General features: G+C 34.2%; 3 long non-coding RNA genes across 8 annotated transcripts; all 3 read right to left on the reverse strand.

The window, feature by feature from the left end:
• Positions 1 to 9,273: 9,273 nt before the first annotated feature.
• On the reverse strand, positions 9,274 to 11,304 carry LOC147512686 (uncharacterized). Of its 2 annotated transcripts, none has more exons than XR_015215080.1 (3): positions 11,172 to 11,304; positions 10,517 to 11,079; positions 9,274 to 10,348 (listed from the first exon to the last, which is right to left on the reverse strand). It is a non-coding gene; the product is annotated as an uncharacterized LOC147512686 (long non-coding RNA). The 2 variants fall into 2 exon arrangements; XR_015215081.1 differs by having other exon boundaries at positions 11,146 to 11,267.
• Positions 11,305 to 11,508: 204 nt separating this feature from the next.
• On the reverse strand, positions 11,509 to 14,429 carry LOC147512687 (uncharacterized). 5 transcript variants are annotated; one of them, XR_015215074.1, is made up of 7 exons: positions 14,399 to 14,429; positions 14,232 to 14,274; positions 13,729 to 14,116; positions 13,445 to 13,639; positions 12,407 to 12,784; positions 12,229 to 12,303; positions 11,509 to 11,916 (listed from the first exon to the last, which is right to left on the reverse strand). It is a non-coding gene; the product is annotated as an uncharacterized LOC147512687 (long non-coding RNA). The 5 variants fall into 5 exon arrangements; XR_015215076.1 differs by having other exon boundaries at positions 13,729 to 14,153; positions 14,399 to 14,424; XR_015215075.1 differs by lacking the exon at positions 14,232 to 14,274 and having other exon boundaries at positions 13,729 to 14,231.
• Positions 14,430 to 14,443: 14 nt separating this feature from the next.
• LOC147512688 (uncharacterized) lies at positions 14,444 to 16,947 on the reverse strand. The gene is made up of 5 exons (XR_015215079.1): positions 16,787 to 16,947; positions 16,530 to 16,588; positions 16,313 to 16,417; positions 16,163 to 16,225; positions 14,444 to 14,638 (listed from the first exon to the last, which is right to left on the reverse strand). It is a non-coding gene; the product is annotated as an uncharacterized LOC147512688 (long non-coding RNA).
• Positions 16,948 to 21,308: the final 4,361 nt, after the last annotated feature.

Consider the following 21,308-nt stretch of genomic DNA (forward strand, 5'->3'; position numbering starts at 1 on the left):
GAAAAAGGTAAAAGAGCGAATTAGAATACGTTGAAATCAGTACATTGGTAATTGAAGCCAATCAGTCTCTATAAATCAGTATCAGATACGGAATTTTGAATTGGGACTGAGTTCTTACTGAGCAGAATTAACATCAAGCAACCACCGTACAACATGTTGTAGGTTGCAGAAGGGGGACTAGCAGAAGGGAGACTAGAGTAAGTTCATATATTTTGTTTGGAATATGGATGTAGTTGCAATCGTTAAAAACCGCAAAGGAATGCTGACGGCAGCTGAATGACTTGGTACATCTGTGTATTGGGTTTCTTTTATGGAGATGGTATGCCCTTACTACTTTTATTTTTCGTCTAGAATCAAGCGTCTGTCGAATTTTCTTTTATATTTAGTAATGTGTATCTTTATATTTAAAATTACTTCATGCTTCTGCTGTCAGGAAAACTGAGTTCAAATAAACTGTTGATGATTTCCTATCTATATTTCTGTTTTGCTGTCAAATCCCACTTAGTTTGTAGTTGGAGATAATTGTCAGTGGACATAAATATGTTTGTTTACAATTCCTGAAAGGGTTAAAGAGAACATTGTGGTATTTGTTTGGTAATCCAGATATAATATCTTCCTCTGTCAGAGCATCTTAAGCAGTGCCTGAGAAACCCCAAAGTGTATACATTTGTTTCCCCATCTGCCCCTTCAAAAAGCAAATTGCTAGAATAGAAGGGTAAAACCCAATATTGTCAATTAGTATACGAAGTGGACTACATATTGGTCTCTGATCTCTAATTATATACCTTTGATCACAATAAATTCACAGATGCAATGAATTAAACAATCCCGGCCCAAAAATGGCTATTCTATTGGGTTTTACTTTCTAAAATGAAAACTGCCTGCCAAACAGACACACTGTTTTGGCTTATTTTCCAAATCAAAAAGGGGAAAAATGAGCATTATCGGCACTTTTATTGTTTTCCAGAGTTTGGGTGTTGTCTGGATATTGAATTTTTTTTTTACAGAAGGTGTTCAATGATTTGGGGTGTTGATGGTTTACTCATTTTTCAGTGCATTTTGATGGCATCATTTCACTCTCTTCCTAATTTTCCGTTCGTGGAATTTTTGGTATATACTGTACTTTTTTTTTTTTTCCAGAGTTTGGGTATTCTCTAGATATTGATTTTTTTTTTAAAGAAGGTGTTCAATGATTTGGGGTGTTGATGGTTTACTCGTGGATTTCTTCCTAAATCATATTGTCATTATCGGATACAATCATTAGTTTTGGTACCAATCAATTTTGAATAGTGGTTACTGTTATATGAACATCTTTTTCCAAGGTTTGACACAATTCTGGTGACCCTATTATTGTCATAATAACTCTTCCTTTAATTGTTTATTTTTCTGGCTTTTTTTGTCTTCTCCATTTTCTTGGTCAAGTGGAGATTCTTCATTGTATTATCTCACGGCTTTTCTCTCGTTTTTTATGTTTTTATTATTACTTTGTGAGTCAACACGTAAGATGCACAATGGATCACGCTTTTAACGTCTCTCAACTCTTTCATTATGCACTCTGTCAAAGTACCACATGTGGAGTTGGGTGATAATAGCATTTTCAGAATGGGGACCAATAACTAATGCAAGAATTGATCAAAGGATTGTGCGACTAACGACAGGGTGAAACAGATATAATTCAGCGATGCGACTAGCATCCATAATTTCTTCTTTTTTTCGCCTCCATACAGATGATTTGAAAAAATTACCACTCCGTCATTTGAATCATTCAATCTCCATAAACATGAAATGAGATCAACAATATATTGAAAGTTTTAAATGGTAATCACATAGAAATCTTCCAGAAAGCTTTTACTTACACATTTAATTCACTCTACATATTATATCCGACTTAATAGCTCTATAGAACAACTATCAACAATGTCCAATGTATTTTTTTTAATTGTTACTTAATGTGATCATTTCTAAATATAAAAATAAATAAATAAAAAATGACATTTGTTAGCTAGCTAGAACTTCTTTCTCTGTCCAAGCTACATGCTTATTTAAACCGACCAAAATATATTATATTTAAAGCTTTTAAATGGTAATCTTGCCACATAGCCATCTTCCAGAAAACTTTTATTTACACATTCAATTCCCTCCACATATTATATCTGCCTTAATAGATCTATATATATAACAAATATTTATAGTGTCCAATGTATTTTTCGTTTCTAAATAAATAAATAAACAATTGCTTTTGTTAGCTAGCTACAGTTTCTTTTTCTGTCCAAGCTACATACTTATTTAAACCGACCAAAATATTTAAAACGACAACAAAAGAGAGCTGATGGATTCGCTAGATCATTCTGAAAACAACGATAAAAAAAAAAGTTATTCTTCTTGCATTTGTTTTGAGATATTTTATTCTTCAGTATAGAATAACAATTATGTTGCACACCATGATATAATATTCTTATATCTTACATATAGTATACTCATATAAATCCAACAATGTTCCTTAATCACATATAAATGCTCGACAAGATAATTACACAACCAGCAGCATAAATGTTAACTTTATCAACATAATACATCTTTTTTTAGTAAAGTAATTTGTGGCATATGCACTAATATTGACTAAATTACAGGCGGTTAAATACATCTTCGAATATATTTATTTAAGACCTTTGTGAAGCGACAAAAATGAATCGGACAAAGAACACAACTAGCGTATTGAAGTGTTATTTTTTTATTGAAGTTTTTTGTTAGACCTCAACCTGTATTAATCTAAAACATAATTACATAATATATCTATTCAAACAAATGTAATATGTTATTATTCTAATTTACATGCATTTATTCCTTTGATTTTCTCCGCCCCAATTTCCTTTCCTAGAACGTGCAACGCACGTACCCGTTTACTAGTAATAATAATAATAATAATAAAATAATAATAAATAAAACAAAAAAATAGAATAAATATTAATTAGGGATAGGAAACCCCGTAGGTAAAGAGATAAGGAGGGGGGGGGGGTTAAAACAGAAAGGAGTTCACACGTTTTACACAGATAATAATAATAATAATAAAAAAATCACATAGAGGAGAAGAGAGGCTTCTTGCTAGAGATTTCTTGATAATTTCCATCGCCATAAAAAGGTGATATTACTGAGTGAGTAGTCCGGAGCCTTTTTATTTTAAGATTTTAGTTGATTGATTAGCATATATTCTTCTGGTTAGTAATCTAATTCTTTGATTTTCGTGGAACCTTGATATATTTAATTTGACCCAAAGGCATATCACATATTTTGAGTCACTAACACAAAGCTCACAAGTAAATGGTGATATGCAAATGTTAATTACTTTGAGCTATTACTTACATCGAACTTGATATTTGAGTTCCTTTGTTTTGGTTTAGCTATTGGCAAGTTACCTTTTCATATATATGTTGGATGGGTAAGGTATAAAGCCGAATAGAATTAGCTTGCAGTATTTAGCTAGTTTTATTGTCAGCAGCTTGGGTTTCTTAGGAAAGGTTCAGTAATGGCTATGGGTCAGAAACTTGAGTCCATAAACTTTTAGACTATGATTTTTGATGGTTTGATTTTCTTTAACTACACTTTGTTTTATATGTGTGGATGTGGTAGTAACAATTGTTAGTCTTTGTGTTGATGTGAAGCTTTGAAATTCATTAATGGCGGTCGAGATTGAGTTTTTAAGGAGTGAGGGAATTAAAAATTGTTAATGGTAGAGAGTTGGGTTTTTGTAGAGGGTGAAAACCAAATGGTTTGTAGTGGTGGTGAATGGAGGTTTGTGGTGGCTGATCGGTGGAGGTGGTGCGCTGGTGAGGAAGAAGAAGAGAATGATTACGTTTCTTTTAGTTGGGCTTTGGCTTGGGCTGAAATCAGATTTGTGGGCTTGAGTGTTTTATTTTAGATTTCACATATGGGCTTAAGTTTATTTAGATTGGGCTTGGGAAAGGCTAAAGACTTTGGGCCTTAGTTTTTGGTTTTTTTTTTGTTAGATGAGTTTAGGACTGGTTGATTGCTGTTGACCCTTGGCAGGTTGACTGCTGTTGACCAAGGTTGACTTTGACTAGTTGATCAAGTTTGACATTTGACTTGGCTAATGATTAGGTCTATTAGGATAGGTCTAGGGCTAATAGCGTGCTTGGCTTTAGGTTAAGACTTTTTATATATACGTGTGTACGTGTATTAACTACTATATGATTGTTCGGTGGCTACTTAAAAACCTCCAATAAACCTCTAGACTTAAAAACCTTTCTTTTTTTTGATTGGCGGTGGCTTTCCTTGCCGCCCGCCGGACGTTGTCATTTCTTAAGCAACTTCTCCATGTATTACTCTTGTGCACTCATGGCTGCAAAGCTCGGTAGGTTCTTGTTTGGGATAGTTTCTTGCATCTCAACTACTTTTCTCATAACTGATTATCACTATTCCTCTTTGGAAAGCTTAAACTTTAAGCTTTTCAATGCAGTGCTGATAATTAGTTTGTGGCTACTTCGGCCGGATCTTGTAGCACTCTTAGTATCCATGATTCATGGCGGATCTTGTATCGGTAATGACCAACCTATTGGTTTTTGTTTGTAATTCCGGACCGTGGGGTTGCGTGGTTATGTGCTAAACCCGTTTGGAATATGGAGGGTGGTCGATGTGATGCTGTGAGCTGCTGGAAATTCCTTCAGTCAAGGCCCGATTTGTGAGTGTGTTACGATTTGAGGACTGGAATCTCAGCTAATAAGTTTCGACGGTTTGAGGACTGGAATCTCAGCTGAAAAGCTTCGATGGTTTGAGGACAGGAATCTCAGCTGAATAGCTTCAACAGTTTTAGTCTGGGATTGATTGACATTTAGTGATTGTACCACCATCGGAAACTGTAGTTGGGCTTGTGCTTTTCACATGGGCACTGACCGGAAGGAGATGGTAGCTGCGATTATTCGCCCGATGCTCTTGGCAATTACCTTGGTGCGTGGATGACCACAAGGGTGCTGGTTGCGGTGGGGCAGCCAACAACGAGTGATAAGACCCCAAAACTGTAGTTTTAACCTCTTTAACAATATCGCTTTTGACTAATTATGTGATTAATAAGTAAGAGTTAGTACTGTTATCGTGTTCTTATGTATTTCAGGCTTTGGACTCGAATATGTAGAAATCGCCTTTTGCGAGATAAAACAAAAGGGTTGGTTCTAAGAAGTTCTATGATAAAAGGCTAAGATTCAAGGAGAAAAAGCCTTTTTAAAGCTTCGGTGAAAAGCTGAAAACTTAAAAGTGACCTTTAAACAAGTTGAAAAGTCTGAGAGTTTAAGCTTTCCAAGTATCTTTAGACTCGGACTTTGGAATTGGAGATACACCTTATGTCAAAAGCGACCGGATCGGAAAGAGCTTTCCAATGGTCCAAGCTTTGACCTAATCAGAGGAGCAGAAGTGAACAAAAAGGCTGTTGAAGTCATTTCCAGCTGAAAACCCCTTTGTGGACTGAAGTAATGAGGTTTTGGGCTCGATTTTTTGGCCCAAAACATGGCTCCTCAACCCATGCACGAATTTGTGGATCTTGTCTCCTCCATATCAAGAGAAAAAAGCTGAGCTCTTAAGTTACTTAGTTTTTAGTTAGCTTTACTTATTCTAGATCTAATAGTTTTTTTAGATCTAGTTAATTAGCATCAAATTAGTATTTAGAACAAGATTTAGTTTTTAGAATCAATAATTAGTTTGTATTTCAAGTTTTAGTTTCTAATTCAATATTGAATTCATAGATTTAGTTTGTCTTAAATTTATAATTAGTTATTCATAATCTTAGTTGTACATTAGTTGTAATTTCAATTTTAATTCATGTTGATTCTTAGACTATTTGTTATATTTGTTTAATCAAGTTTATTTCAAGTTTATTTTAATCAAGTTTAGTTTAATTTAATTATGTCTTCCTATTATTGTTTATTGTCAATGAATCCAATGAAACTAGGCTAAAAACTCTATTAGAGGAGGTTAAAGAAGCTATGTGAGGATGATTGCTTGTTAGAATAGTTGTTATTTAGAATAGAATTTCAAGTTCATTATTATGAGTGTTTAGAGATAAATCTCATATTGATGAACTAGAGTTTAGAGCTATCATCAAAAAGATTTGTGGTGGAGCTAAAACTCATGCTAGTGGAACCTTGATTGATGGAGGACTTGGTATTCACTAGGGATCAATATTCGATTCGATGACTAACTAATAGCCAATCGAATTGCATGAATTTCCCCCCCCTATGTTCTTCAATTCATTAAATTCACCTTTTAATTGCTTAGTTAAATTAGTTAAATTTATAATTAGTTTTTAGTTTAAATAAATCACAACACTACTCTCATTGTTCTCACCATTGTTTCCTTGTGTTTGATTAATTAAATTTATTTATGTCTTGCTAGTTTAAGAGTGGAATGATTCCGTACTCTATATATTGAATGAATATATATGTGAGAGTAGAAAATAAATAATTGATACCGTAAGAATGAGGTTAGAGTAATCTAGTTGTGTTTTTACGGGTTATCAACGAGGGTGATGGTTTCCGGGTAGAGAAGGTGGAGATCTGGTTTCCCCGACTCGTTGGTATTATGGGCTTTTCAGTTTTGGGCTGGAAATTGTTGGGGTTTTTTTTAACCAACTTGGTAGTTTCCAATCAATTTTCTTTACTTAGTACGCATGATTGTTACTAGTTGGGCAACGCCTAATGAGGTAACCACTTAGTTTATCAAAGCCCTTGTACAAACTCGGGATGTCACGATAGTGGGAACTTAATATTTATTCCAGTGGTGCTTAACCCCTATTGTAACCTTATTATTATTATATATAACTAGTAAACGGGTACGTGCGTTGCACGTTCTAGGAAAGGAAATTGGGGCGGAGAAAATCAAAGGAATAAATGCATGTAAATTAGAATAATAACATATTACATTTGTTTGAATAGATATATTATGTAATTATGTTTTAGATTAATACAGGTTGAGGTCTAACAAAAAACTTCAATAAAAAAATAACACTTCAATACGCTAGTTGTGTTCTTTGTCCGATTCATTTTTTGCTGCTCTGCCACAGTGCGAATAAATATATTCGAAGATGTATTTAACCGCCTGTAATTTAGTCAATATTAGTGCATATGCCACAAATTACTTTACTAAAAAAAGATGTATTATGTTGATAAAGTTAACATTTATGCTGCTGGTTGTGTAATTATCTTGTCGAGCATTTATATGTGATTAAGGAACATTGTTGGATTTATATGAGTATACTATATGTAAGATATAAGAATATTATATCATGGTGTGCAACATAATTGTTATTCTATACTGAAGAATAAAATATCTCAAAACAAATGCAAGAAGAATAACTTTTTTTTTTATCGTTGTTTTCAGAATGATCTAGCGAATCCATCAGCTCTCTTTTGTTGTCGTTTTAAATATTTTGGTCGGTTTAAATAAGTATGTAGCTTGGACAGAAAAAGAAACTGTAGCTAGCTAACAAAAGCAATTGTTTATTTATTTATTTAGAAACGAAAAATACATTGGACACTATAAATATTTGTTATATATATAGATCTATTAAGGCAGATATAATATGTGGAGGGAATTGAATGTGTAAATAAAAGTTTTACGGAAGATGGCTATGTGGCAAGATTACCATTTAAAAGCTTTAAATATAATATATTTTGGTCGGTTTAAATAAGCATGTAGCTTGGGAGAGAAAGAAGTTCTAGCTAGCTAACAAATGTCATTTTTATTTATTTATTTTTTATATTTAGAAATGATCACATTAAGTAACAATTAAAAAAAAAATACATTGGACATTGTTGATAGTTGTTCTATAGAGCTATTAAGTCGGATATAATATGTAGAGTGAATTAAATGTGTAAGTAAAAGCTTTTCGGAAGATTTCTATGTGATTACCATTTAAAACTTTCAATATATTGTTGATCTCATTTCATGTTTATGGAGATTGAATGATTCAAATGACGGAGTGGTAATTTTTCAAATCATCTGTATGGAGGAAAAAAAAGAAGAAATTATGGATGCTAGTCGCATCGCTGAATTATATCTGTTTCACCCTGTCGTTAGTCGCACAATCCTTTGATCAATTCTTGCATTAGTTATTGGTCCCCATTCTGAAAATGCTATTATCACCCAACTCCACATGTGGTACTTTGACAGAGTGCATAATGAAAGAGTTGAGAGACGTTAAAAGCGTGATCCATTGTGCATCTTACGTGTTGACTCACAAAGTAATAATAAAAACATAAAAAACGAGAGAAAAGCCGTGAGATAATACAATGAAGAATCTCCACTTGACCAAGAAAATGGAGAAGACAAAAAAAGCCAGAAAAATAAACAATTAAAGGAAGAGTTATTATGACAATAATAGGGTCACCAGAATTGTGTCAAACCTTGGAAAAAGATGTTCATATAACAGTAACCACTATTCAAAATTGATTGGTACCAAAACTAATGATTGTATCCGATAATGACAATATGATTTAGGAAGAAATCCACGAGTAAACCATCAACACCCCAAATCATTGAACACCTTCTTAAAAAAAAAAAAAAAAAAAAAAATCAATATCTAGAGAATACCCAAACTCTGGAAAAAAAAAAAAAGTACAGTATCGCCGGTCGTAATTCCACGTAACGGAAAATTAGGAAGAGAGTGAAATGATGCCATCAAAATGCACTGAAAAATGAGTAAACCATCAACACCCCAAATCATTGAACACCTTCTGTAAAAAAAAAATTCAATATCCAGACAACACCCAAACTCTGGAAAACAATAAAAGTGCCGTATACGCTCATTTTTCCCCTTTTTGATTTGGAAAATAAGCCGAAACAGTGTGTCTGTTTGGCGAGGCAGTTTTCATTTTAGAAAGTAAAACCCAATAGAATAGCCATTTTGGGCCGGGATTGTTTAATTCATTGCATCTGTGAATTTATTGTGATCAAAGGTATATAATTAGAGATCAGAGACCAATATGTAGTCCACTTCGTATACTAATTGACAATATTGGGTTTTACCCTTCTATTCTAGCAATTTGCTTTTTGAAGGGGCAGATGGGGAAACAAATGTATACACTTTGGGGTTTCTCAGGCACTGCTTAAGATGCTCTGACAGAGGAAGATATTATATCTGGATTACCAAACAAATACCACAATGTTCTCTTTAACCCTTTCAGGAATTGTAAACAAACATATTTATGTCCACTGACAATTATCTCCAACTACAAACTAAGTGGGATTTGACAGCAAAACAGAAATATAGATAGGAAATCATCAACAGTTTATTTGAACTCAGTTTTCCTGACAGCAGAAGCATGAAGTAATTTTAAATATAAAGATACACATTACTAAATATAAAAAGAAAATTCGACAGACGCTTGATTCTAGACGAAAAATAAAAGTAGTAAGGGCATACCATCTCCATAAAAGAAACCCAATACACAGATGTACCAAGTCATTCAGCTGCCGTCAGCATTCCTTTGCGGTTTTTAACGATTGCAACTACATCCATATTCCAAACAAAATATATGAACTTACTCTAGTCTCCCTTCTGCTAGTCCCCCTTCTGCAACCTACAACATGTTGTACGGTGGTTGCTTGATGTTAATTCTGCTCAGTAAGAACTCAGTCCCAATTCAAAATTCCGTATCTGATACTGATTTATAGAGACTGATTGGCTTCAATTACCAATGTACTGATTTCAACGTATTCTAATTCGCTCTTTACCTTTTTCTCTTAGTAAAATGCTACTTAATCCGAGTCTCTCCATCAGTATATTATCAATTGTATCATGTATGAGAAACTGATATGAATACCACAGATTGGCATCGCTTTCAATAGAGCTTCTCCATTAACCTGTAGCGGAACAAATTTACAGAATACCATTGTTGTAGATAGTGAAAGAAGCTTTATGTTGACTCGCGTAAAAGTATATAAATCCATATACAGAAAAAGTGATGTTTCATGTAATTTTTCGAAATCACGTTTACTGATTCAAAGCAGGTTAAGGGCTGAATCCAAACATGTAACCCCTGACAAAACCATAAGGATCTATTGGATGATCCAAACAGATACTTCATAATCCAAATGTAGATATACGCTGAGGAAAGTGAACATATCGTGCAAAAAAGGAGCCTACGACTGCATCATCAAGCCATAAGGAAAAGCAACTTCCAGGTACTATCTTGTGGACACTAATCTCAAGTAATGATACATGTCAACCCAACCTTGCACAACTGAGTATTACTTACCAATATCTAATAATATCCTTGAAGTAAACACCTGCTTGATGAGTTGGTAGAAGATGTAATGATAATGATTGAAGTGGCGCAACGTTCTAAGATAGAGTGGATGGAGGAGAAAACAAAATTGAATTAATCCAAATGTCCGTTTCAGAAATGGTTTTTGAAGGTCAACAGACATCAGGGTACTAAGCAAATAAAAACCAAAGAAAAGAAATCAAGATTAAAGAATATTAGAAAACGAAAATGAAAGAAAGTATTACCTTTGATCCTGAAAATAGAAAACAGGGTTTAAATTTATGTTCGTTGGTTGCAAAGTGTTTGATTTGAACTTTCGAACTTAACGGGTTTTAATTGGGAATATCAGGAACGCAGAAGGACGAACGATCGTTTTATTTTTTTTTAATTGGGAAACCGCCGATACACGTGTTACAAAGATAATGACTTTTTATTTGGGAAGATAAAATCTAGAATGATCTAGAAAAATTCAAGAAAAATCATATAATTTACTGCTTTAGAAAATACTTGCAAAGATTTGCATTTGTTGCATAAAATTGAAAGATTTGTTTACATAGAAATCAAGTATGCTCAAGTAAGTTCCTAATCGAGTTCTTAAAAACTACAATGAATTCCTTGATCTGCCTTAAAATGAAGAAGCAAACCCGGTTTCCTTGTGACATTGCTTAATATGTACAAAACTAAAAGTTTCAGCACTTAGTGTCCTCTAAAGTTGATAGAATCCAAGATAGGACGGATTCTCCTTGAAGCTTCATATAAGTAACCCTGAGTGAGTACCTAGCAACCCTCAGTGTCATATAAGTAATTCCTGTAGACATATTAAAATTTAGAGTGATTCGTATACATTAAAACAAAAAAATGTAATTCTGATTACCATATCAAGAGCAATTAATCGGTTACCAGAAGAAATGGGATCCTACGGATTGTAGTAAAACTTCTCTACACATGGCAATCAGGTAAGTTCTTTAACTGGATCCGAACCAGAGTGCAACGCATGTGATGAATATTAAAAATGAGATTATAGATAATAGAGTCGTTTGTCCTTCCCTGATTGTCAATTCCCACAATCTAAGTAGTCACTACTAACTCATTTTTTTCTTTCGTAATCATCTACTGAATCAGTCTTCGCATGGGCAGTATACCCTTGAATTTGTTTATGAAATGAAAAAACCAAGAAGTTAAACTAAAAGTATTGATAAGGTGAGAAAATTTGTACATACTTTCCTTCCACTGGAGATTGATTAACTTTATTTGTATAAAATGAATGTTTATTGTATATGATTGAAATATGAAACAAATGAACTCAGTATGATTTATGTACACAGCTTGGGAATGTGTCCTTGAGGAGGTCTTGCAAGTTGCAAGCCAGTTTACAACAATAGTGTTGTCGTACCACTTCGAAGGAAATCCCCATTATTCTTCCGTATGGTGTGTATAAGGTATTGGGACCTGCCGCACAGGCCCCTTCTATGGGAAATCGGAAAGAGAAACAGAACGAAGATGCTCCAGCTTTGAGAGGTACATGCACTTGCACCAACAGCTCAAGGCTGCGAGTCCTAAAACCAAAATTTGTGGGGTTGTAAAACTGTAGTTTGAATTCTCTGGTAATGGATCCTCAATCTCCTTTCCAGCAAGATCTTTTCCTCTGCAATCAACAAAATCTACTATCAGCTTATTTACAGACAACATTATTAACACTGTTGTAACTAAATATCATGCAGTTCATTATAAGCCTACAGAACCATTTCCAATGTCCTTTTTGCTACTCATCTTTGATTTCATCATATCCATATTTTTCTATGAGAATTTTTAGTATTATCTAATTTTGAAAAAATAAATAAAAATCATTCTATATGTTCTATATGAAATCATCAAGTGTGACAATTCCTCAAGCAAAAGTAAAGGCCATGATCACTGGATGTTCACCAGCTTTCTTTCAACAGGAGCTGAAACTTACACTTAAGTTGGTTCCTTTTAAATTCTCCAAAGACTCTGCAAGCTGCATTTGTTTTGAAGCCGTTGCATGCAATGCCTACATATAAATAATTAATATTCGTTAAAAAGGCCAAACCAGCCATAATTAGTGATAAAAATGGCCATTAAAAACTGTGAATGGAAAAGAGGAAAATCCTTACTTTTCTTGTCTTTTGCAAGTCATATTCTATAGATTTGATGCGATTCATTGATTCAAGGAGCATGATGTCTTTCTCTGGAGGAATTACAACGGGTTTATTGGTCAGTTCAATCACCAGGGCTTCTAATTTCTGCAACCTCTCCAAGCATGGATGGATAAAGTCTTCGTCTGTAGCCTGTGAAGGAAGTTGACCCTAAGAACTCACATCAGCTAGATTTATATTCTGATGGTTTGCAACCTGTTCCTGAGACAATCATTGGCAACGTATTGATAGGTTCTTCTTTAATGGTGATTATCCCCTACGATTCTGTTCTTGTTGAGCATCATGCATCGTTCGTTATCGACGTCTGCTTTTGCTTATTTCTTGTTCTCTGGTACTCTATTAATAAGAAAGCCAAACTTTTATGAGAACGAATTCAAAGCACAACAAAACTAATACCAAAAAACTAATTGCAACCAATATATTAGAATAGAACAGTAAGACTTGATTTAATATATAAGACTTGATTGCAACCAAGTTAAGAAGCAAGTATCGGCTTTATATATAAGACTTGATTTAATTCTTCTTAGCTTCATAATCTAGTCCAAACAAATTGCAAAGATATCATATTGAGATTTTGCTCATTGAATGTCTTTTAAAGCCACAAAGAGAGTCAGCAAAGGTTAACCCCGTGAGCGAAGTTCTAATTAGCAAATAACGCTGAGGAAAGTGAACATATCGTGCAAAAAGGAGCCTACGACTGCATCATCAAGCCATAAGGAAAAGCAACTTCCGGTACTATCTTGTGGACACTAATCTCAAGTAATGATACATGTCAACCCAACCGCACAACTGAGTATTACTTACCAATATCTAATAATATCCTTGAAGGAATTTACCGTTGGCCATGTTGAAAGCATAACCCAATACCTTTAACTTCCTAAAGCAATTTAAAACCATATTTTACCACACTAACCTAAATTTGAAAAAGAGATCCTCCTTCCTCGTATTTAGTTGTCAACTTCCACTCTATTTATGAGTCGGGATCTCTTCTCTTACCTTAACTAACTTTTTGGGAAATCAAGTACCCCTCCGCCATACCCAACGGTAATAGTGATCGGCTGCCAGTCATTTGCATGAACTACATTCCACTTCTTTAAAGTAACTACAATATTAAAAATCTGAAGTATGTCACCCAAAGCTACATCTTTCAAGCTCAAGCAAGAATTCTTCAATGTGATAGCAGCTTCATACCTAATATAAAATGACAGACCTTTCAATTCAGAAACACAATCTTAGGGAACAAATCAAAATGTAATACTTAGAAGAAAAGAAAAACATACCTGCAACGAGATGCACCCAAATCATTCCGTCCAATAGGAGTATTTAGAAAAGTGTAGATTTAATCCCATATTGGTTCTGTGTATAGCGTGGGATCACTACCTAATGGGTTTACACTTCCATAGTGATTCATTCCTGCCAGTATAATGGGTTTACACACTTCCATAGTGACTCATTCCTGCCGATATGACTCAAGATTGTTTTCTCAAAAAATTGTTGTACATTCACAGAGGCTTAGCTAGTAACAGGAGAGGATATGAAGCGAGTATTAGTTGTTTGAAGAGACAAATCAAAGGACTTCCCTTCAATACCATCTGCCGAACTCCTATCGTTCAGGAGCTCAAGAGATTCCACAATATCGGACATTGTTGGCCTGAACTCTGGCTCAGTCTGTTGGCATTGCAGAGACAAAATGATATGCTAATTTCTGAAATTACAAAGTAATGCAACTGAATGCATATCTGAAATACATATAAAAGGTGTTTGAATGTTTGATTGACCTCACCTGAATACAGAGAGAGACAATGTCAGCAAACCGAGAGAGGGACCTGGAAGAGAACATTGGTCACGTATCTCCATTTCATTAAGATAATAAAGTCATTTGATTGATTTGGTGTTTTAATATTGAAAAATAGAAATAAGTCAAATCACACTGATTCAGTGAAACCTTACATTCAAACAATCTTTAGGAATAAAAAATCGCGACATAATACCCCCTTAAGACAGCGGCAACAGGAAAACTCATCACGTGCATCAAAGTCATGCGGAATAAACTGCTCAAACGATGCAACCCTGCTCACATGACATTACAATGGTTGGCTTAATCAAGTAATGGTCACATTTGTTTACCCTCTGGGACATAATTTCAGATCTACATAGTAGCAGTGTTGCCGTGTTGGTGTAATGTAGCCTCTGTAAAATGTGTAACACCAAAAAAAAAGTAAATCAATAGAATATATAGAGTAAACCAAAACCAAATCCACATAGCAAGAATACACTAAGTAATCATGAGTTAACAATTTAGTGTGGACAATATATAAACTTAAAAGTGAAGGGCCATAAACGAATAAAAAGTTAAATAGGCTACGTACTAAAAGGTAAAGAAAGGGAGAAGTTTTTGGCAACGCTGCATTTAACAATGGTAAACTGAGATAATGTCAAAAGCAATGCATCCAAAGTGCAAGAATCTTTTTTTTAAGATGAATGTAATGTCTTATTACATTGTGAGTCAACACGTAAGATGCATAAAGAGCCACAAAATATTGGTAGCAAACACCCAACTAAAGATTAATATTATTGTAAACAAATAATCCAGAGAACAAAATTTTATAAAGCACTATGAAATCATTCGAAAAAAAGAAGAAACTAAAGATGTACTTATTATAATATCTTGAACTGTGTCACGCCTTGTGCAACTTTACAATGACTGCTATCACTCTAGTACAACGACTAATACCATCAAACTAATGCACATGAGCGTGCCTTGATACTACATAAAATTTTGAAAGGGAAATGCCATGAGGACTTTTATTAAACTGCAAACTCTGTCAAATGGATTTCGGAGATGAGCATTTGCAAATTTTGAACAACACCATTGTAATTAAACGTGCCTTGTACCAGTTTTCATTTCTTTATCTTATAAGACATTCTATGTAACAGAAAACTTGCGACATTTGTCAGTATAAATAACAACTAAGAGAAGAAAAAACGAAGGACCGAGTAAATTGTTAAGACTTTAAAACCCAAAATTCAATTCACAGTAGTTTCCCTCAAAGCACGAAAGCAACAACTTGGTCAAGGCAAATAAAAGAACAACAAAATTGACGTTTACCATAATTTTGAAAAACAGGAACCTTATCCTAACAAAACAAATTCTGCATAGACAACATAACCAAAGAAAAAGAAATCACTTACAAATCCCTAAAAGTACAGGATCTTGATATTATTTTTTTCTTCACTTTAAGAAATACTCACTTGACTTTAACAGAAGAAATAAAAACGAAATTAAGTGTGTTTCCCCAAATTCAAATAATGCACTTCCTTTTATTACTAAGAGAAAAGTTTGTAATTTTTTTAAAGCAATTTATTAAAAGGACTCTTAATAATGGAAGGTATAACTTGAAACCTGACAATTAAATGAGTAACAACTAAACGGTTTGAAAGATGAAGAATATGAAGAGCATACAATAAACATACCCAATCTTCCGTGTGGAGATGAAGAGCAGATAAAGAAAGTTGATCTCTCAAAGAAAGCATTGTTACTCTTATAAAATAATAATCCAACCTCTTCCATGTGGAGAGGAGTTTTCAAGATGAAGAAGAGAGATTGTTGAATACGAACTTTTTCTTTGGGAAAGTATCGAAACGGTTGGTTGGGGAAAAAAATAACTAAAAACTTGGTATAAGAAAATGGGGCAACAGATTAGAAGACCATACCTTTAAGTTTGAAGCGGGAAATTGGGTAAAAAAGTCCTGAATGATAAAGGCACCATTCTGTGACTGGAAAAAAAAAAAAATAGAAAAGGAAAAAGTAAGAAATAGAACAATACGAAAATAGAGATTAGGCAACAGAGATTAGGACCAAACCTGAACTCGTTACTTAGAAAGCAAAGATCGTTCTCCAATACTGGTTGAACAAAATTTTCGTTGAAAAAATACTCCTCCTTGTCCTCTTCATCATCTGCAAAAAAGCTGCCAGACGCAGATATACAATATATTTCATCATCAAGTAAGTTTCATCATAATAGTGGGCTTTCTAACAAAAAAACGAATAATTATCAATTAAACTGAATTCCGTGCATACCTATCTATTAGAGAACGTATTTTTGCAGACGAGGAGCACACAGTGAATTGATGCGCGCTCTACACAACAACAAACCAAAAAATAAAATTTAAAACACTGAAGCAAAGCGGCACTGAAATTTTTGCATTTAAGAGTTCAGTTTTGCAATAAAAATAAGAAACTGAAATTAAAATTAAGAGTTCCCATAGAATTCAGTTTGAAGCGAAAAGAAGAATTAAGAGGGAAAAAAGTAAACAATGAGAAAAATGCATACTAACCTTTAAAATGATTGGCTATTGGTTCAATAGAAATCGTTCTGATGGAGAGCAAGTTAGGAATTATCAAATTTGTAGTTTCGATTTGAAAGTTAATATGGGTATTGGCCAGGAACGAAGAAGACGTTTTTTTTTTTTTTTTTTAATTGTGAACCCGCCGAAACGGTGTATCTGTCTCTGTTTGCCGAAGAAGTTGACATGTATAGTTATGGGAATACTTTAAATGACAAATTTACCCTTTTAATGAAGAACAAAAAATAAGTGGCTGTCTAAATTTCCGGTACCCTTCCCATTAAAAACTTTGGTGTAAAACCGGGAATACGGCAACTAATTGGGAAATCTGGTATCCGCTTTATATATAAGATAAGATAAGATAAGATATTCACATTTTGCCTGCAAAAAAAAAAAAAGTATTAACTACTATGTGAAATTTCATTCTTACTATATTTCTTTTATGATATACGACGCTATGACACTTAGACATCGATATCATTAATAATGCGTAATCAATAATGCACGAAACAAGATACTCCTCCTTACTCTGAAAGAATATATGTAATAAAGTTCAATAATATTCTCAACAAATTTACCACACCCTTTTAGAACTCTCCATGCCTCAAGTTTTGGAAATGAGATTTTATGATTGGTGATATCATGTGATAGGTGGGCATTTATTGAATGTGCCATAAATGGCCGATTAAGCGTTATAAATGGGTATTCATAGATCGCCATGAATGACCCGGGTATTCATTGAAGATCGAATGAATGCCATTTAATTAATGATATGATAGGTATTCCTTGAATGTGGCGGGAATGACCTAAGGTATTCATTGAATGTGCCATGAATAACTCGAGTTTTATGCCTAAAAAAGGTGTGAAATATGTGTATGAAAGCCCGGAGATGGCTATGATATTGTGGTATTCGATTGGAAGAGAGGCACGAGGGAATGTGTGATTTGGCAAATGTGTAGAGTGCAAATCGTGGAGTAGGTACTAAAGGGTGGGTGTATAAGAAAAGTAATCGATTAATTAATAAGAGAAATTGATTTGATTATGCGGGTGTGCTTGGACTTGCATTTGAATACTTATAGAATATCTACATATGTTATTTAGAATTTCTAATTTCCGTTTGCAGGAGGGTAGGACTTAATAATATTTTGTGCAAGGACGCTGTCCTACCCTTATACAGAAGTGGATATCGATAAGATTTAATTCAATTACTAAGTTATTAAAATGAGTTATTATAATGAGTTAATAGAATGAAAGTCTTGCTTGGGAAGAAACTATGCCGGTTGAAATGACGAAATTACCTGTCTTCCAAGCTGAGAATGATTAAGTTATGGGTACAACGGATAGCAGGAGTGTAATACGAGTGAGTAGTCTGAGCCTTTTTATTTTAAGATTTTAGTTGATTGATTAGCATATATTCTTCTGGTTAGTAATCTAATTCTTTGATTTTCGTGGAACCTTGATATATTTAATTTGACCCAAAGGCATATCGCATATTTTGAGTCACTAACACAAAGCTCCTGAAGTAGATAGTGATATGCAGATGTTCGTTGCTTTGAATTGTTACTTACATCGACTTGATATTTGAGTTCCTTTGTTTTTGGTTTAGCTATTGGCGCAAGTTACCTTTTCATATATATGTTGGATGGGTAAGGTATAAAGCCGAATAGAATTAGCTTGCAGTATTTAGCTAGTTTTATTGTTAGTAGCTTGGGTTTCTTAGGAAAGGTTCAGTAATGGCTATGGGTCAGAAACTTGAGTCCATAAACTTTTAGACTATAATTTTTGATGGTTTGATTTTTTTAACTACACTTTGTTTTATAAGTGTGGATGTGGTAGTAACAATTGTTAGTCTTTGTGTTGATGTGAAGCTTTGAAATTCATTAATGGCGGTCGAGATTGAGTTTTTAAGGAGTAAGGGAATTAAAAATTGTTATTGGTAGAGAGTTGGGTTTTCGTAGAGGGTGAAAACCGAACGGTTTGTAGTGGTGGCGAGTGGAGGTTTGTGGTGGCTGATTGGTGGAGGTGGTGCGCTGGTGAGGAAGAAGAAGAAAGACCAGTTCTTTTAGTTGGGTTTCAGCTTGGGCCGAAATCAGATTTGTGGGCTTGAGTGTCTTATTTTAGATTTCACATATGGGCTTAAGTTTATTTAGATTGGGCTTGGGAAAGACTAAAGATTTTGGGCCTTAATCTTTGGGTTTTTTTGTTAGATGAGTTTAGGACTGGTTGATTGTTGTTGACCCTTGGCAGGTTGACTTTTGTTGACCAGGGTTGACTTAGACTAGTTGACCAAGTTTGACCTTTGACTTGGCTAATGATTAGGTATATTAAGATAGGTTTAGGGCTATTAGCATGCTTGGCTTTAGGCTAAGACTTTTTATATATATGTGTGTACTTATATTAACTACTATGTGAAATTTCATTGTTATTATATTTCTTTTATGATATACAACGCTATGACACTTAGACATCGATATCATTAATAATGCATAAACAATAATACACGAAACAAGATACTCCTCCTTACTCTGAAAGAATATATGCAATAAAATTTAATAATGTTCTCAACAAATTTACCACACCCTTTTAGAACTCTCCACGCCTTAAGTTTTGGAAATGATATTTTATGTCTGGTGATGCATGTGATAGGTGGGCATTTATTGAATGTGGCATAAATGGCCGTTAGCGTTATAAATGGGTATTCATAAACTGTGCCATGAATGACCCGGGTATTCATTGAATGTGTCATGAATGACTCGTTAATAATATGATAGGTATTCCTTGAATGTGACGAGAATGACATAAGGTATTCATTAAATATGCCATGAATGACCTGAGTTTTTATAACACCCCGTCTTTTATTTTATTTTTCCTAATAATAATAAAGATAATAATAATAATAATAAAATAGATAAAACAGAGATAGGATATCCAGCAGTTACGGATAAAAGCCCGTAAGTAAGTAGATAAGTTTTAACCCTTGTTTTTCGGGGAGGTTTTTAAAAAACTAGAAAATATAGTTTTTTCACGAGAGTTTCTGGGGGAAAACACAGCGAGAGTTTTAGAAAAAAAAAAGGAGTTACTGAAAGAAGAGAAGGTTTTGAACGAAGAAGATCGTCGTTTTCGTTTGTTTCATTGACTTGATCTTTTCGGTTTTTCTCGCGGTTCGGTTTATAAATAGTGAGTAGATATTTTATCTTTCACTGAACCAATATTTCTAAGTCTGTTTAAAAACTTTAATGTCTGATATCTACTAATCTGCTAATTACTTTCTGTTCAATTATTCTTTAGTGTTATTCTACATACTGTTTATTCTACATACTGTTCGTTAGTTTGCAGTACTGTGATCGACTTCGTCTGGGTACTGTGTAAACAAACCTATGAAATAAAAATATGTTTTTGAATCAAATTTAATTAGTTATATACGTTTTGGTATAAGCTTGTTACTGTTGGAGTTTGGGTAAGCCGATTTTTATTGGGTTTGGGAGTTGTAGAGGAGCTGTCGAAGCTCCAAAGGTCGTTAATGGCGGCTTAAGTTAAACCAATAAATCGTTCTGATTATTTTTGTGAGTTGGACTAGTGTGGTTGTGATTGGAACTGTTAGGGTTATAATTGGTGAGAGATGGGTTGTTGGTGTTGCGAGGTGGGGCTGCTGAAGCTCGGAGGAGCTTCAATGGCGACCAAACCAAACCAAACCGTCCTGCGTTTTTATTGTTTGGATTAGTGTTTTTGTTTGGTTTTTGTTGGGAGATTGTTGTTGGGTTGAGGTGGATGTGTTGGTGGTGGATTGGGTGCTGGAGAGGGGACAATTGGAGCTTTACAGAGTGTTAATGGTGTAGGTCGCGACTTTTTGCAGTATGATGAAATCATGAATTGTTAGGATAGGTGTGTAGGTTTGAAAAAGGATGAAAACCGCTGGGTTATTTTAAGTTATAGATGGCCGGTGGTGGCTGCATCGGTGGTGGAGGCGCTGGTGGAGATTTTATGAGAGGAAGGAGATGAACAATGAAATTCGATTTGGGCTTGGGCCAAATCATGGTGGGCTCATATGTTTTAACTTTTGAATTTTATTTTTGGGCTTAAGTTTAGACTATGGGTCTTAGGCTTTGGGCTTTTGGGTTAGAGGAGTTTAGGCCGGGTTGACCAATGTTGACTGTTGACCAGAGTTGACTGTTGACTTTTGACTAGGGTTGACTTTGACCAGTTGACCAAAAATTTGACTTTTTCCTAAAATTATGATTCGGTCTATTAGGATAAGTCTAGGACTATTAGCATGTTTGACTTAGGCTAAGACCTTTCTAAATATACTAGCTTGTGTATGTGTATTTACTGCTTTGTGATTTTTCAGTCTTTTACGATACACAACGTTATGACACTTATACATCCATGAAATTAATAACGTGTAAACCAAAAATAATTGAATCAAGATTTTCCTTCGTTCTCTGAAATAATGTATGCAATAAAATTCCAATAATGCATAAACAAAATTTATCTCACCCTTTTAGAACTCTCCACG

Source organism: Coptis chinensis, chromosome 3 (assembly GCF_015680905.1).
Source record: "Coptis chinensis isolate HL-2020 chromosome 3, ASM1568090v1, whole genome shotgun sequence".
In the NCBI taxonomy this organism is placed as follows: Eukaryota; Viridiplantae; Streptophyta; class Magnoliopsida; order Ranunculales; family Ranunculaceae; genus Coptis; species Coptis chinensis.